Source organism: Mirounga leonina, unplaced genomic scaffold, assembly GCF_011800145.1.
Source record: "Mirounga leonina isolate KUSES-001 unplaced genomic scaffold, KU_Mleo_1.0 Mir_173, whole genome shotgun sequence".
In the NCBI taxonomy this organism is placed as follows: Eukaryota; Metazoa; Chordata; class Mammalia; order Carnivora; family Phocidae; genus Mirounga; species Mirounga leonina.
In genome coordinates, this window is record NW_023270447.1 from 93808037 (window position 1) to 93825623 (window position 17587).

General features: G+C 55.6%; 1 protein-coding gene across 9 annotated transcripts in view; it reads left to right on the plus strand.

Annotated features, from left to right (window-relative positions):
• Positions 1–1316: 1316 nt before the first annotated feature.
• The window catches only part of CUNH1orf159 (chromosome unknown C1orf159 homolog), a 35796-nt gene continuing 19525 nt past the window's right edge, over positions 1317–17587 (plus strand). For 2 of the 9 annotated variants that reach the window (XM_035020075.1, XM_035020079.1), the window contains exon 1: positions 5052–5528. The gene's annotated coding sequence lies outside the window, so the exon portion shown is untranslated. Of the gene's footprint in view, positions 1434–3383; positions 3513–5051; positions 5529–10112; positions 11285–11367; positions 11691–12353; positions 12639–12771; positions 13739–17587 lie in introns of those variants that run through there. The other 7 variants (XM_035020077.1, XM_035020084.1, XM_035020081.1 and 4 more) reach the window with 6 other exon arrangements.

The window sequence follows — 17587 nt, forward strand, 5'->3', positions numbered from 1 at the left end:
CCCGGGTGGTACCCATGAGCTCTGACCAGCAGCAGGTGAGTCCCAGGCCTGGAGGCTGTGTCAGTAAAGGAGCCAGACCTGGTCTTGGGAGATGGGGGGGTTAGTCACGGGGCAACATGTAGACTGAGCAAAGAAAAGGAGGCAGGGGGTGAGGGTCTCGGGAAGGGTTCCCAGCAAAGGAAGTGGCCTGTGAGGGAAAGTGGACAGAGTGGGCAGGGGTGGGGGGGAGAGAGCAGGTAGGTGCAACTTAGGGGTGCAGGCACAGCTCCTGGGAAAGAGTTATGTCCAGGGAAGGCAGGTGTGGCCAAGGGGCAGGTACAGCTGGGGGAAACGGTTACATCTGGGGGACAGGTGTTGCTAGGGGTGGGACCTTGCTGACTGGCTGGGGTCAAGGGTTGGATCTGTAGGGAAGCCACAAATGTACAGGTTTGGCAAGGGACAAGATGTCCCCAGCCCTGGCAGGAGTGACGAATGGGGACAGCAAACAGGCCAGGGGGAACCATGCTTTCCTGGGAGCAGGTCTGACAATGAGGGTGACCAGCAGGTCCAGCCAGGAGGGTCAGAGAGAAGTCGTGCTGGAACCCCGACCATGTCCCCAGACAGCCGAGGGGCCAGAGAGGTTGTGTGTGCCCCAAGCACCAAGGCAGGGGGCACTGTGCCTGCCCCGAGGCCTGGGAACAGGGCCAGGTGTCAGAGCCAGCCCTGACATGAGCCTCCACCTTGTGACCCGCTGCCCACATCAGCTTTCTGTCCTGCGCCTCTGGGACCATCCCCTCTGCTTGCAGGGACCTCTCAAATGCCCAGAACAGAGGAGGGCAGTGTCAGCTGGGAGGCTCTTTCAGCCCATGGGACTTTCAGGGACACTGGGGGAATGGACCTCCCAACACCCCCCAGCATGTATGTGGCAGAGACACTGCCTAGAGAGGGTTCTGCAGGGGTGTGTGTGTGTCCTACACGCATACGTTGCCAGGGAGGTGATGGAGGACCAGGTCCAACCCTTGGCTGGGAAGTCTGCCCAGGGCCAAGGCTGTCTGGAGTTCAGGGAGCCTGGGCTTGGACACAGGATCAGAACTGTGAGAACCCACAGGTTGGGGGCAGCCGCAGGGACCAAACGAGCCAGGCAGAGCCCAGGAGGTCCGGGCAGAGCAGCTGCTGAGTCTGGTGGTGGGGAATGCCTTCCCCGCCAAGCTTGGGTGTGCCGGGTTTCTGTGCCCTCGAGAGGCCAAAGGCTCACAGCTGACCACCACCTACTCCCCCCAAGATGGGAGCGACACCTGTGATGCGCTGAGAGCCGATGAAGGAGCGTTTCCCTCTGGATGAAGTGTGGCCTCCAGGAGCCAGTGGGCTGGAATGGCCATAATCTGGCCCGACTCCATTTAATAAAGGGGAAGGCACCTGATGCACACAGCCCACGCAGGTTCTGGGAGACTCAGGTGAGTGCAGTGCTCGCCACCCTCGGCCCCAGGGGCCCCTTCTGGGGGGCCATCAGCAGCAAGGTGGTCGGCTGTGGGAGCCAGGAAGGGAACAATCTGCTCCCAGCCGTAGCCGCCTCCAGAACCAGACAAATGGCACGACATGTGAGGTTCAGCATGAGTTCTTAGAGCCAGCTCAGCCCAGGCCCCTGACCTCAGCTGGCCCTGGCAAGAGGGCATTTGCAGGCCCCAGGCATGCAGCACCAGCTCTTGAAAGTGGCCAGCAATTCCCACGTTTACCACAGGGGCCCCGAGGCGAGAGCCGGGTGGTGGAGGGACTGGTCTCCCACTTGCATACGAAGCTGGAAGCCCCAGTGCGGGCAAGCGTGTGCCGAGCATACCCGTGCATCACATGCCAGCACACGGGTGGGTTTCCTCTGATAATGAAGTAGTTGCTCAGTGGAAAATACATGCAACTGTTCGAAGAAAGTCATCACCAGCGCAGATCCACATCCAACAGATACTGTCGCTGACATTTTGGTGCATTTCCTTATAAATTTTTTCTATGCACTGATACAAATATATGGCTAAAAACCAATTATGCGGGCGCCTGGGTGGCTCAGTTGGTTAAGCGACTGCCTTCGGCTCAGGTCATGATCCTGGAGTCCCTGGATCGAGTCCCGCATCGGGCTCCCTGCTTGGCGGGGAGTCTGCTTCTCCCTCTGACCCTCCCCCCTCTCATGTGCTTGCTCTCTCTCATTCTCTCTCTCTCAAATAAATAAATAAATAAAATCTTAAAAAAAAAAAAAAAACCAATTATGCTTTTCCCATTCAAGGCCTCACTGTGAGTATTTTCTCCCTTTTTGTTATTACGCATTCACTGGACATGGCTTAGTAGCTGCAGGTCATAATATTACCTGCCCATGACAGGGTTGGCTCAACATGGTTTCTGCGGTGTCAAGCGAGCACCTCATCTCTTGTTTCTGATTAGAATTCTAGGGAGGAGCTCAGAGGACCAGTGCCCCAGGCAGCCAGTATGCTGGGTTACTCACCTTTCAGATGAGCCACGGGGAAGCCGAGTCGCTCATCCCAGGTCTGGCCAGGGGCAGGGACTAAGAACCCGGCCCCATGCTCTGCAGGTTGGCCACATCCTGGGGTCCCCACTGAGGGCCAGGCCCCATACCTCCCTTGGTGCTGCTCCCTGGGGACACTGGGACCACCCTGCAGGCCAATAGGGTGGCCGAGGGTCCCTGCTCTCAGCCAGAGCTGTGGGGCCTCCCTTGGCCCTTCCTCGGCTGTGCCCGCTGCCTCACCCTCCACCTCCCTGGTGAGAGGTGGTGTTCCATCCGTCTCACAAACAAGACAGCAGTAAGGGTGTTTTGGTGGATAAGGAACAGCTCTAGGGTCTGCAACGGGCTTTTGCTAATTTGAAGGTGGCTGTGTGCTTCATATTTGCACCAGGGGACTGGGGGGTTTTCTGTCAGCAGGAGTGTGGCCCTCAGCTGGGACCAGGCTCCTCAATCCCTGGATGGCACAGCTCCCCAGAAGGATGTGAGTCGGGCCTCTAGGTGCTGTGTTACCCCTGTGTGCCCAGACAGCAGAGAGGAATGACCCCCAGGAGATCCCCAGGGGGTCAGGGAGAGGACAGGGGCTGCTCTGAGTCCACCTGGCCGGGGTTCCTAGAGGACACTCCTCAGTCACAACAGCCCCTCCCAAGGAGAGCAAGGCCTGGGGGTGGTGCCACCGGGAGAGGCCTGCACCATCCCCAGGGGCTCTGACTGGGCACAGCCTACCAGCCCCTGCCCACCATTCCTGAGCTCTGGGCCAAGGGTGGCTGTCCTGCACCCGGGGACATTCCTTCACTGAGAGCCAGCTCCAGGCATCTTTCCAGACCACAAACCTCATACAGTGAAGGCGTTCCAGGGCTCTGGGTCTCTTTGGTCACCTTTGCCTCCTCTGTCATATCATCAGCACACAGAGACTCAGCACCAGGACACGTCCTGTGCCCAACAGGCCACCGACCAGCTCCCGGCGCCATGACATCCCACGCATCCTGCACAGGAGAGGATAGGTGTCCAAGCACCCTGGGCCTCCTGCCAGGTAGGACATCTTTTGCTTTATAACCATGAAGTCCTAAATCCTCCAGACACATCGCAGCTCCTCTCCCATGGCTCGGGGGCCTCTAGCTTCCCACCCTCCCTCCGTCCCCACCTTGACCACCTTTCTGCGGCAGTTTGCTCACGTACCGCCGCGGTGGCTCGGAGAAGCTTCTCGTGGCCTTTGTCCTGGTGAGCCCTTAATTGCCAAATAAATATTTGCGCAGGGTGGGGCTTGGTGCTCAGGGTTAAGTATTAAATGGGCCTAAAGTCAGAGGATCCGGCGGTGGCCGTATAAGGGCCCGGGCAGCCAGGGGAGCACAGGGGATGCCAGACCCGTTGTCATGCCACACTCTGGGCCTCCCTATCCAGACTGGAAGGCAGAGCTTGCCCCTCAGCCAACTTGACATCAGGCCAAGGCCAGCCAAGGGGCTGAGCAGGACGGAGGCAATGGGGAATCTGGGGAAAGTGAGGTGCACAGAAGGTCCGTACCAGAGGTCAGCCAGAATGTGGCAGGTCCCAAAGGCGAACGATGTGCCGGCAAAGGGCTCCATGTCAACCACCAGCACCGAGTTCCCAGGGCGGCTGTATGAGTTTCCGTACTGCTGCAGAGCACGTGACCCCACACGTCGTGGGTGGAAATGACAGGTCTTTGTCCAGAACTCAGAGCCGCTGACGGGGCAGGAGGCCGCCCCTGCGGTATGGGGCAGGACCGCATCAACTCAGAGCAGGCAGGAGGCTCCCACGGGGCTGCCCACCAGGGCTGGCGACCCTCAGGGCGGGCAGTCCTGGAGAGAGCCCTGAGATGAGCTGTGGCCTTTTCAGAACCCGTCTGGAAAGTGCTGCCCTCCAACTTCTGTTGCATCGGGCCTACCTGGAGGCGAGTCCGGAGTCGGCGGGGGGTGGGTGGGTGGGGGTGGCACAGGGGACGAGTACCTCACAGGGGGACGCCTGTGGATCTCAGAGCTGGACGGCCACACGTGCTTCGATTTAGATCAGCCACTGGTCAGGGTCACCGCCCACTCGGTTTGGTTTGGTTTTGCTTTTTCTGGAAGTGATTCATCCCATTTATGGGTTTGCTTGTTTGTGTTTACTGATGGACTGGTGATTGGTTGGTGAAGAATATAAAGCGGGAGGAGTTTTGGAAAAGATACACATTTAACTTAATTCATACAAAAGCATAGGCGTACATGACCCTCATGGGGACAGGCCTTCTCTCCAGAGACCCCAGGAACCAACCTGCACACTGAGGTGCCTGCTTCCTGGGCTCTGACAACGTCTTGTTCCACAGCAATGTTGCCACATGCTGTCCTTAGCTGGTGTTTTCAAGAAGTAAACTTAATTTTCTTTTTTTCTTTTTTAAAGATTTTATTTATTTATTTGAGAGAGCGAGAATGAGAGAGAGTACATGAGAGGGGGGAGGGTCAGAGGGAGAAGCAGGCTCCTCGCTGAGCAGGGAGCCCGATGCGGGACTCGATCCTGGGACTCCAGGATCATGACCTGAGCCGAAGGCAGTCGCTTAACCAACTGAGCCACCCAGGCGCCCGTAAACTTAATTTTCATAAGAACAGCTCCATGTTTGTGGTCATTCCAACAGTTTATCACTTAAATCACCCTGCAGCGCCTTGGACTTGGCCTCGAGTCTCCAAGGCAAGTCAGTGTCTGCACTGATTTTGTGTCAACTTGGCTGGACCATGAGGGGACCCAGATATGTGGTCAAAGGTTATTCCAGGTGTTTCTGTGAGGGTGATTTTGGAAGAGATTAACGTGTAAATTGGTGGACAGAGGAAAGCAGATGGTCCTTTCCAGTGAAGGTGGGCCTCATCTGATCCCTGGAGAGCCCGAATAGAACAAAAAGGCCAACCTTCCCCCACTAGGAGGCGATCTCTCCTGCCTGATGACCTTCAAACTGGGATGTCTGTCTTCTGCCTCTGCACTCGCCCCGGAGCTAAAACTGCAGCTTTCTGGGTCTCCACCTTGCCAAGTGCAGATCTCAGGACTTCTCAGCCTCCACAGTCTGGTGAGCAAATTCTTTACAATAGATCTTTCTCGGGAGCCTGGGTGGCTCAGTTGGTTAAGCGACTGCCTTCGGCTCAGGTCATGATCCTGGAGTCCCTGGATCGAGTCCCGCATCGGGCTCCTTGCTCGGCGGGGAGTCTGCTTCTCCCTCTGACCCTTCCCCCTCTCATGCTCTCTCTCATTCTCTCTCTCAAATAAATAAATAAAATCTTTAAAAACAAAAAAAACAATAGATCTTTCTCTGTACGTGTACAACCTATTGGTTCTGTTCCTCTGGAGACCCCTGACCCATATATACTCGACCATATTTTTTCATGAATGAATGACTTTGGGTTGGCATCTAGCTCATCTAATGGAGCCGAGGGGATGGTGGGTGGGCCTTCCCACCTTAGGGGTGCAGGCTATCTATCCCACCCTTGCTGGCCCCCTGGGTGGGAGGTTGTGAGCTGCTGTACATGCGTGCATCGGCCTCACGTTCAGGCCCAGAAGGGGGGGGGGGGCCCCCGGGGGGGGGGGGGGTGAGGGGCACCTTGTGACTCAGAAGAGTAGGACTCTGAGGTCATGAGAGGGGCCTCAGCAGGCTTTCCAGCAGCAGGAAGACATCTTCCCTGCTCCGCACATGCTTTGTTGATAATAAAGAAAGTAAGAGAGCAGTGGGGGGGTGGGGTGGGGCGGGAGGTGTGATGGCCCCGAGCTTGCTAGGTCTCCTCGGAGGTGCTGGTGAGGGTTTTGGGAGCCGGGGGACCCATGATTTGGTGCTTTCGGATGCCTGGGACATGGAGGCACAGGCTGTTAGAGGTTGCAGGCAGGATTCCTTCCTCTCCGCCAGGGGGGGGGGCTGCCTCAGCGCCAGTCTCGGGAGCACTCTGACATTCTTCAATGTGGAGGGGGTAATGTTCAGGTCCTGAGAACCCGCATTTCAGCACCTCCCTGAGAAAGGGCCCAGATTCTCACCTGCACATCAGAATGGCCTGGGGCAGTGGTCCAGGATGGCCGCCCACTGGACAGGGACGCCACCTGCAGGCCGGCTTGAGAATGTGCCGTCCCGGGGGAGTGGGCAATCAATCGGGTGCTGGCTACAGCGATCCCATGGCCCAAGAGCAAAGCTGCCCCAGCCCAACGGGAGGAAGGGGTCCCATTTCAGCCTTGCAGCAGGTGACCAGGTGAGGCCCTGCAGACCGAAGATGGAGCTCACCAGGGCAGTCTCCTGCAATGTGCCCAGGCCCCAGCTAGGGGGTGGCCGAGCCCTAAAGGCAGCGTAACCTTGGTCATAGTCCACCATGGAGGTGGGACATGTGCTACAGAGGTTTGCTGATAACAAACAGGATTACGGGCTTCCCTGCAAGGCTGGTTTCTTGGAGTTCCGAGAACGTTCCAGTAAAGGCTGAAATGCTCTTTGGCTTTCAGCTGTGAGCAGGGAGCATTCAGGGCCCAGGGGCTCAGCCTGGCAGGCAGTGTCCATGAGGCCAGCACCCTCCAGGCCCCATCCCCACCCAGCCCTGTGGCCAACTCAGGGCCTCTTTTTGTGCTTTGCCTAGTGACATGTATTCACACTGTGTCCTTATAGCCCATGGCTCCCGGGGGTGCTGTGTGCTGGGTTCCTGAGGCAGGTGCCAGGCCTGCGGGTGAGTACACATGGGTCCCCTGGCAAGGCTTCCCCTTACACACCTGAAAAGCAAGGATAAGGTAGGGCAGTCTGGGGCATCCAGCTTGGCTTCCCCCCGGGTCTCTGCACAGATGTCCACCACACACCCCACAGCCTAGGGAAATGGGCCCGGTTGAAGAGGACAGGGTGGGGGGAGTTGTAAATGTGACAATTAAAGCCTCCTTCTAATTGCAGGCAATTAGTTGGTAATTGAGCCTCCCTCAGAATTAGGTTGTTTGGGAAGAGCTAACGACCTTCACCTGCTCCCTGTGCTGTGTAGGTGCTCCTGCAGGTGGGGGGTGGATGGGGACACCAGGCAGGCTGAGGGTCCTGAGCTTGCCTGCATCAGCACACGTCCCTGAACAGCCGTGTGGAAGTTAGAGCACCTTCCCACCTTCCCAGTAACTGCAGAGAACACTCTCAATGGACCTGAGGAGCGGGGCGGCGGGGTAGAGCGGGAGGGCCGCTCCCACCCACCAGGAGGAGGAGCAGTGAGCTCGGGCACCCCTCCTTCCTCAGGCTGGCCCAGGAACCTGCCTTCCTGGAGCAACATCAGAAAGGCCTCAGATGGGAAGCTGGCTGTTCTGCTCAGGCTCCTCTGGGACGATCCTGGCCCCAGAGTGTGTGGCTAGTCTGGGGCTCTGTTGGCAGCTCGGTGAGGCTTTCTCCTCTTTCGGAAGCTGCAGGCCCACTTTGTCTGAACAGCCACGTTATAGGAAAAAGCTGAGCCTGAGCAATGTCCCTCGGTGTCAGGAGACAGGACAGAAACCAAAGACCCAGAGGGCAGATAAGCAGCAGACCTTACGGAGTCCCGCATGCTGGCCACTCAGGTTCCCCCAACAGTAATACCTTCCTAAAGACGTGGGGCACATCACTGTTGAGAAGACACAGTGCGAGGCTCCTCCCCCATCCCCCATCCCTGGAGTGGGGGTTGCACCTGCCTTCCCTGCTCCAAGGCGGCTCCAGGACACAGCCTAGAGATGGCGAGGTGTTGACAACACCCGCAGGGTAGGCGTGACTGAGCCGGCTAGGGTCTCTGCATGAACTCTGAAGATCAGGTGCACCGGTGCGGGGGTCCATTCATCTTGCTGCCGCCCAAGACCAGCCTCGTGTGTGAGTTCCTTTGTTTACTAAATCTGCCACCTGCCAACCTGGAGCGTCCTGCCTCTTTCTTCTGTCTCTCCTGCCCTTCACATTTGGGGCCGGTTTCAGATTTCAGCAGGGAGGCTCCTGAGGAGCTGGGGCGCCCACCATCACCACCGCGGGGTGACACAGGCACACAGTGTGTTTGTTCTGCCGTTTCATCCCCGTGTGGTTCCTGTGACCACCCTGCCATCAAGATCCGGGCTGTTCCACCCCACAGAGACCCGTCTTGCTGCCCCTTCTCTCCACCCCCACCATCCCTAAGCCCTGGCGACCACTCTTGTCAGTTCTCCACCTCCATAACGCTGCCATTTCAAGAATATTAGGTAAGTGGAATCACAGCATATTGGACTGGATTTTTGAGATTGGATTTTTTTCACCCAGCAAATGCCCATGAGATCCATCCAAGTTGTATTCAACTTATACATGGGTTATTCCAAAGCGTCTCTTAACTTTTCCAACACTGTTGGGTTTCACCTTAGAACACCAAGGCTAAGAAGTTTCCTCTTGTGAACAATGACTCAGTGGCAAAGCTGACCTTCTCATCGGATGAGTTCTCTGCTGCATTACAAGCATAGAATGTAAAAACAAAACAAAACAGAAAAAACAAACGTAGAATGTGTCCTGATTCCATTTCAATGCCACAAACATTCATGTAGCTTGTTGACTCTCCCAACCTTCCCCATACTGAATTTGAAATCTCTGCAGGGTAGAACGGTGTCCATGCAGGGACATAGCCAGCCCAGCAGGCCAAGGTGGTGCCCCTGACCCTGAGATTTCTGCGGGATGCTGGTGGGATCCCCTCCCTGACCATGGTGGGTTTCTATGGGCACCAGCCCATGTCCCATATTGTGTTGCTCCCTGTGGCCTGCAGGGAGCATCCCCCACATGACTGCTGAATGGGATTTTGCATTTTTGTGGCCCTTGAGATAGTCAAGTAAATATACTTTTTGTTTTAGTCTAGAGAATTTTAACTTGATGGGCTCCTTAAGAGATGTCCTTGTATTATGCACTTAACCTAATAAAATCTTGCATTCTTTCATCTTCTCGGCACCATCTAGCTCATAGGGTTACTTAGAATGTTCCAAGAACATCTCTCTTAGCCTTTTCTGGGCCACAGGGGGCCACCCACCACCAGAACATTTACCTGATGCAGATTTTTCCTCCGTGTTTTCTGGGTGCCCTCACTGACAACAGCTTCACAGGTCTTGCTGGGCTGCCCCTGCCTGCCTGACACAAGTACACAAGAGGGAGTGGCACTGGGAGGGGGTGGAGGGGGAACAGCTGTGCACCACCAGGCAGTTTCGTGGCAACGGGGACACCAGCCTGGGGCAGCCCAGCCCCGACACTGGGGAGAAGACCTCCCTGAGTGCCTGAATGAGGGAGGAGACAGGAGATACTTGGAAAGCAATGTCTAGGCCATGCCAGGACACATGGGGGACAAGAGAGTCACCCAGGACCCCAGCCAGAGGGCAGGGGGCGAGGGGCAGATGTAAGTTTACCCCCTCCTGGGGGTCAGGCTCCCAAGGGATGCCCAGGAAGGCTGGGAAGGAGGTTTGAGTTGGGAGATGGGGTCTGAATTTAGGAGATGAGCTGAGGGGGTGGGAGCAGAGAAACAGTCAGTCCTGAGCTCTGTCCTGCCACTCCTGGGAACATGTGAGCAAAGGGAGCACCTTTGCTTGGGGACCAGCAGTGATGGGGATGGGGGTGACTGGGTGATGGGGGCTCCTGCAGGTCAGGACCCAGCTGGCTGGTTGGGAGTCAGCCTGGCTTACAGCACAGCCCCTGCCAGGGTCCCTAAGGCCAGTTCCTGCCCTCAGGATCCTGCCCTCAGAGCTCTAAGCCTTAGGTGGATCCTGGGTATGACTCCTGCATGGGACTCCTCCCTCCACACCTGCAGCAGCTTCCTGGAGGTGTGGGCCTAAACCCTTTTAGGGGTTGATCTCGCCCCCCTGGGCGTGATCTCACCCCCCAAGCCTGGAACCAATCAGAACCAGAATGGACAGAAAGGTGGAAGCCCACCACGAGGCCTAGTAGGAACTTTCCCATGGCAGCCTCCCTGGCCAGCTCCATCAGCCCCCAGGGCTCTCGTGGCAAGCCGTGTCCCCCAGTCTCCCTGAAACACTGGCCTGCCCAGCTGACAGCCAGGCCTGTGACACATCAACTCCTGCCACAGAGGCCCCCGAGGGGCACCCTCGGCAGCACTCAAACCTCCCATTAAAGAAGCTCAGTGAATGCTGTCCTCCAAGATAGAAACACAGACATGACTCTCCCTGCTGTTCCCAATACTCTTCTTGGAAATATCCTTATGCTGCAAGGCTGGCACTCTATTTCCACCGAAGACTCTGGACGTTCAAACTTGGGAGGGATGTCCTCAGGTGCGTGCCAAAGGGAAGAGAACCCCCAGGACTCAGGCACAGAGGCCAGCTGGGAAGGAGGCCACATGGACATCCCAGAGTTAGGGAGCCCTGGGTGCCAGAGTCCAGTGTCATCCATGCCCCAGCACACTTGCAACTCCTAACCCTAAGCCACACTCACCTCTCACTCAGACACCCCCAGGGAGGCTGACAGGCTCCAAACCCTTTTATTAACACACAAGAGACTTGTTAAATAATCGCAAAACTATGAATGCTGCAGGATGCACACAACTGTTCTTTTTGTCCAGGGGCAGCTCAGCAGAGCCCAAGGCCACACTTGTGGAAATTCCACCAGCCACGGTGTCATCCTGTTGGGACAAAGCCAAGCCTAGGTTGCTAGACGGGTCAGTCACCTACACAGACCCCCTGGACTTTGGAACTAATTTTGGGGAGCATTCACAGCCCCCTCCCATTGCGTGAGGCCTCACGGCTGCAGGGGTGGTTTAGTGTGAAGAGTAAGCCCTCTGACCGGCCTCACCAGCTCAGAGAAACCCCAGGCCACACCTGTCTCTTTCCCATCTATCCCTATTGATACGGAAGTGCCAAATGCAGGTGAGACCTGAAAAGCCTGTGCTGGGCTATGGGCGCCCTTCCTGGTTCGGGCCAAGGTCACAGATCTCTCCGTTCACTTACAGGCCCTCGAGGAAAAGCTGCCCCTCTTTATTCAGGACATCCTCTGAGCACACCCGGCGTCCTTGCCTGTCTGCGGAGCTCTGCGGGGTCAGCCCCGCCCTCAGGACGGTACGACCGTGCTGGACGCGCAAAGACGAGGGGTCCGCCTTACTCTCCTTTCTCCGGGAAGCTCCTTGGCACACCCTCTCCCCGGGCCCCGCCCTGCTCTGCACGCCCAAGAGGTGCTGAAAGGCCAGCCTTGCACCGAGATACGCTATTTCATCCTGACCCCACCCCGGGAGGAAAGCTGCCCAAGGTCTCCACAGTGGCAGAGCCGGTCGGCCAGGTGAGCCGGGAACGCGGCTCCCTTCCTAGGGCTTCACACCAAGAGTTCCACAAACAGCGCCCCTTTCCGAGGCCGGGTCCCTTCGCGGCTCCTCGCTGGGACCCAGCGCGGGCCTCCGGCCCAGACAGCCGCGACACAGGGGTCCGAGGGTCGCGAGGGGACGCCCCGGGATTTTACAGCCGGCTTCTTAGGAGACACGTTCTCGCCCCCCACAGGGGTTTCTGCTTTGCCGGGGGTTAGGGGCTTCCTATCGTAAAATGGCCTCGTCCTGTCACTCTCGTAAAGCCGGAAGGTGGACCTCGAATCGCCCCAGCCACAGACGGGAACTTTGGACCCGCGCCTACAACCAGCAGTATTCGCCAAACGTCGTGGCCTTGGGGGCGGACTTGCGGTCTTCTTTTCCAGGCAGCCTCCGCTGAGGCGGACACGGGCTGAAGCCCCAGTTACCCGGGACATCGTCCCCCCCCCCCCCCCCCCCCCCCCCCCCGGGCGCGCCCCCCCCCCCCCCCCCCCCCCCCGCCCCGCGGCCGCCCCGCCCCCCCGGGGACCCCCCCCTTCGGGGCCCCCCCCCCGGGGGGCACCCCCCCCCCCCCCCCCCGGCTTCCCGGTCTCCTAGCAACGCCAAAGATGGCCGGCGCGCGTGGACTCCTGGGGAGTGTGGTTCTTCTTCCCAGCTTGGTCTGGGGCCCAGCTATTAAGACCGACACACCCTAGCCTACACTTCCTAGGTTGCTCCGCGCGCGCCTCCCACGGCCTCGCGAGAACCCTGTGCCGGAACATCTGGAGAGAGGGTTTTCTCGCGGGGACCGCCGGGAGCTGTAGTTTGAAGCTGGGAGTCGCGCGGCCTGGTACCGGGGTTGAGGCGGTAGAGAGACTACAAGTCCCAGGGAGCGCGGCGCGACCGCCTGAGGGCGGGGGGTACGAAAGAGGAACGCGGAGGGCGCCGCGGTGAGTGAGGGGCCGGAGGCGGGAGCGCGGGCGGCAGGGGCCGGGGGCGGGCCGGGGGCGGACCGGGGGCGGGGGCAGGGCCTCGGCGGTGGGGGGGGGGGGGTGCCTTGGGGCGCGGACGCCGGGGCCGGGCGGTCTCGGGCGCGGCGCGGGGCACGGAGCCGGGACAAAGGTCCGCGGGGACCCGGCTCCCCTCGGGCTGCCGAACCTCCCGCAGGTGCAGCCCGCGAGGAGAGCCCGTCGGTAGCTAGACTTAGGCACGGCCCGCACGTCCCCGAAGTCGCGGAGCCCGGAAGGCCTCGCCCTCAGGACCGAGCCCCGGCGGGGTGAAGCGGGAGGCCGCCGGATGCCCACGGGCGCTCTCCCTGGAGGTTGTGGGGTTATTGGTCCGTTTACGCCATGAAATAGTCAAGGTTGAGTCGTAACGTGGGTTTTCAAGGGGTGTGTTGTCACCGTAAAATTTGACTGATAGATTAGTTCAAGTATCATTTAAGACCAGGTCGTTTGGATACATTCGGATATAGTTTTTCAAGGATTTCAAGGAATAGCATTTTGGCAAATGCAGCTTCTCCCCCAAAAAGCTGTTTTGTGATCATTCTTAACCGCTTCGTCCCATTAAATTCGAAGGTGTCAGACTTGGCCCCGTTTTTTGTTTTGTGTTCTTCTTAGTACGACTACACTTGACGGAGAAGGCTGACTTGGGGCTTTGTCTTTCTCGTGGTTTTTAACCCGGGGGAGCCCTGGAAGAGGCCCCGTACAGGGTGGTCGAGGCGGCCTGGGCTGGGGAAGTTTAATAGCCCACCTGGATTATTCCCGTGCCACTGCAGCTAAGAGCCACTGCCTAGTAGTCTGTGTTCAGCCAGAATCTTAATGGCCACATTGTTTTCAGAAGTTCCTAAAAGGAAATAAAATCTGAATTCTCCAGAAAGTTTGTTTTCCTGGCACATGCCCACTCCCACCCCTGCCCTGGTATATTCCTCCCCAAAGCAGAGCAAACAGACAAGTCTTGGTGGGTGATCACCTGAGTGGGCTGGTCCACAGGCAGCACCCCAGGACCCCAAAGGCACCTCCCAACCCTTCACTTACTCTTGTACTCCAAGGTAAGCTGTGATTTGTCATCTAACTCATTGGAAGAATGACTTTAGTCACCGTGGCACTGAGAGTTCTGCATCCCCAAGGCCAAGGATGCCTTTGAGTGGTTTTCCAGCATGCAGACCCCTCAGGTAGGCTCCCGGGGGTGCACACCCCTCTCAGGTGTGTGGAGTCCACACGGTGGTGGGCAGTGGGTGCCCACCTGCCGTTCCCGGCATCTGCCATACATGTCAGCTGACTGGAATGTTTCCTTTACATCCAGTCAAGTCGTCAGCACCATTTATTTTCCATCCCAGCATGAGATGAGATTTTTAGATCGAGAAGCACGTTCTTATTTTTTTCCTGGGAGTCAGATTCCATGTCTGCTTCCTTTGCTTGCTGAGAAAATAACCAGCAGGACCTACTGTGATGGGGGGAGGTCCAGTGGGCCTGTGTCGTGCTCCCATCTGTGCCTCACACCCAGAGCTGAGGACCAGCCGTCCCCCCACTCCTGTCCAGCGGCAGCTGCCTGAAGGCTGGGGGCCAGGGCTGCAGTGAGTATTTGTGTGGTCACTCAGGCAAGGCTTCCGGCTGGAGGGCCTGTTTACAAGGTTGTCCTGTCAGCAGTAACCCCTTATTTGCCGACCACACATAATTCCACCCAGGTAACCAGGATGCATTACCTGTTTAGAATCACAGCAACCTGGAAGCTTTATTTCTTCATCGAAACCAATTCTAGGAAAAATGAGTTGTGAGACAACATATAGTACAACTTAAATTCTCACCAAATTTTTCATTACCATGTAGAAATATTTTTACCCAATTATTTAACTTTTTGGCTCCAGTACGATTTTCAAAATGAATCCCACCTATTCAGTTGAGGTGTGATTCACATGTAGTGAAATGCATAGGTCCAGTTTGACCAATTTTGACAAATGCATCCAGCTGTGTAACCTGCACACCTGTCATGATAGAAAACATTTCTGTCATCCCTGAAAGGTCCCTTGTGTTGTGGGCTGAATGGTCGTGTCCCCCAAATCCGTAGGTTGGAACCCTAACTCCCAGTGTTTTGATGTTTGGAGGAGTCTTTGGGAGGTGGTTATGGTTACATGAGGTCATGAGGGTGGGCCGCATGGTGGGATTAGTGCCTTTATGAGAAGAGAGAGAGCAGTTCTGCGCACAGGCCCAGGGAAGGGCTATGGGACACAGCAAGCAGGCACCACCTGCAAGCCGGGAGGGGCCCACGCCAGACAGAGTCTCTGGAATCTCCCAGCACCTGGACGTCTTGGCCTCAGACCCTGGGTGTTGCTGTGTTGGCACTCCTGGGATGTGCCACCGTGCACTTACCAGTCCTGTGGTGGCACTTGGTGGGGTTTCTTGGGTTTGGTTTGTGTGACTAAAGAGGTTATGGTAAGTCTTGTACACATTTTCTGTGGGTGTGTTTTCCTTTCTCTTGGGAAAATCCCTGCGAGTGACCCTGCCTAATGGGCCTACTGAGCAGAGCAGTGTTTTCATGGTGGCTTTAATTTGCATTTCCTAGAGCTTAGTGATGCTGAGCACTTTTCCACCTGTCACCATTCATACCTCTTTTCTGAAATGTCCAATCAAGTCTTTTGTCCTTTTAAAAATTATCAAGTTGTAAAAGCCCTTTTTATCTTCTGGATACATGGCTTGTCAGATACATATTGCAAATATTATCTCCCATTCTTTGACTTGCTTATTCATTTTATTAATGGTATATTTTAGAAATTCACTTAAAAATTTTTGCAGTAGTTTTAGATTTACAGAAAAGTGTTAAAGATAGCCAGTTTTCCCTAATACCGACATTTAGGTCACCACGGTGCATTTGTGGAGACTGAGAAACAGCAGTGCTATGTTCCTATTGTCTACACCGCAGACGTGAGATTTCACTCGGTTTCCCAACATCCCTGTCCAGGTCCCACACCGCATTGAGTGTGACAGCTCCTTTGTTCCCTCTAGGATGGGCTGGTGTCTCAGACCCTCTTACTTTTTCATGACCCTGACAGTTTAGAGGAGGACTGCAGAGGTGTTGTGTCGAATGTCCCTCATTTTGGGTTTGTCTGCTGTGTTTTCTGGTGCTTAGAGTGGTGTCGTGGGTTTGGGAGAGAACACCCCAGCGGTGGTGAGGTGGCCCTCTCATCACATGCTGTCGGGGGCGCTGGCGTCTGTAGGACAGCACGGGGCCCGTTGGCCTGGCCACCTGGTCCAGGTGGTGCGTGCCAGGTGTTTCCTCTCTCCCTCCTGTCTTCTCTGGTGGCCACTCAGCGAGGCAGTCGCCCTGCAGGGGGTGGGAATGAGCCGGGCCTCCCGTGTGTGGGGGTGGCAGGGGAGATCCACCGTATCATTTGGAATTCCGTAAGGAGGCTTTCTCTGTCCCCCATGTGTGGATTTATCGGTCATTTCCTTCCGTCAGCTGGGGCTCCTGGATGTTTGTCGTGTACTTTGGGTGCGATCCAGCCCTGCGTGGTTTTGCTCTTTCATTTGTGTGTTTTGGGGGCACTTCCTTTCTTGTTGGCGCTTCCAGATGCTCCAGGCTCATCTTGTGTGCCTGCCTCAGCCCTGAAATCAGCCATTTGTCCAAGGAGCCCTGGTTTCTTTCATTGGAGGATGGTGTTTAGAAGCTGGGATCTGGGCACTGGTGTCCGGGCCTGAGGTCCCCCGGTGGGCGGGGCTAGATGACGTGTGGGTCTGTTACCTGTATGTGTGTATCTGTAACCTGTAATCTGTAACATGCTTATTTGTAACCTTCCTGTCAGAACCTGGTTCCCACCATCCACTATCCATTTTCTTTCTTTTTTTCTTTCCTTTCCTTTTTTTTAACTGAGGGAGAGAGTGGTGGGGGGTAGGAGGCAGAGGGAGGGAGAGAATCCCAAGCAGACTCTACACCCCACATGGGGTTTGATTCCAGAACTCTGAGATCACGACCTGAAATCAAGGGTTGGATGCTTAACCAACTGCAGCACCGAGGCGCCCCCCCACTATCCATTTTCATATCTGTCCAGCCCAGCCCCAGTTTGCACATAAAGCAGTTTCAGAATTGTTCACCCACATTTCACTCCCACAAGAAACAAATTTACCAACTAGAGTACAGTGTTTATGTGTAGATCTTTTTATCTTTAGCCTTCCAGTCGAACATCATTTTCCAGAGGTGCTGAGGTCAGCTCCTTCCTTCCCATCCCCTTCAGTGTGTTGATGTCATACACTTCTGACACAGTTAAAATCAGTGGTCACAGTCTGTGTTTCGTCTTGAGATCCCTGACATTCTGTTTAATTTTTTTTTTGCATACATTAAACTTTATTCTCTGTGATATATGCTTCTATGGGTTTTGAAAAATGCATAGTCTTGTATCCACCATAATGGTATATTTTGATGAGACATTTTTGATATTGATAAAGTTTAATTTATGAATTGGTTTTCTTTTTCAGTTCATGCTTTCAGTGTCCTTTCTAAAAGTCTTTGCCTAAGCAAGTCACCAAGATATTCTCCTGTATTTTCTTCCAGAAGCTTTATAGATTTCGTTTTTGCATTTAGCTTCATGATCCATCTCTAATTTTTTCATATGATCTGAGTCTAGTTTTTATTCCATGTGAGTAGCCAGTTGTCTGGCACCATTTGTTGAAAAACTGTTTTTCTCCATTGAATTGCTTTGGCATCTTGTCAAAAATCATCGGTGTTATTTCTGGATTCTCTGTTTTGTTACATCGATCTGTTTATACTTTCATCAATCCAACTGTCTTGTGACTCTAAGTCTTCAAGTAAGGTCATGTAAATCCTCCATCTTCTTTTTAAAAACTGCTTTGGCTCTCCTAGGTTCTAAGCATTTTCTTGTAAATTTTAGAATCAGCTTGTGAAAAAA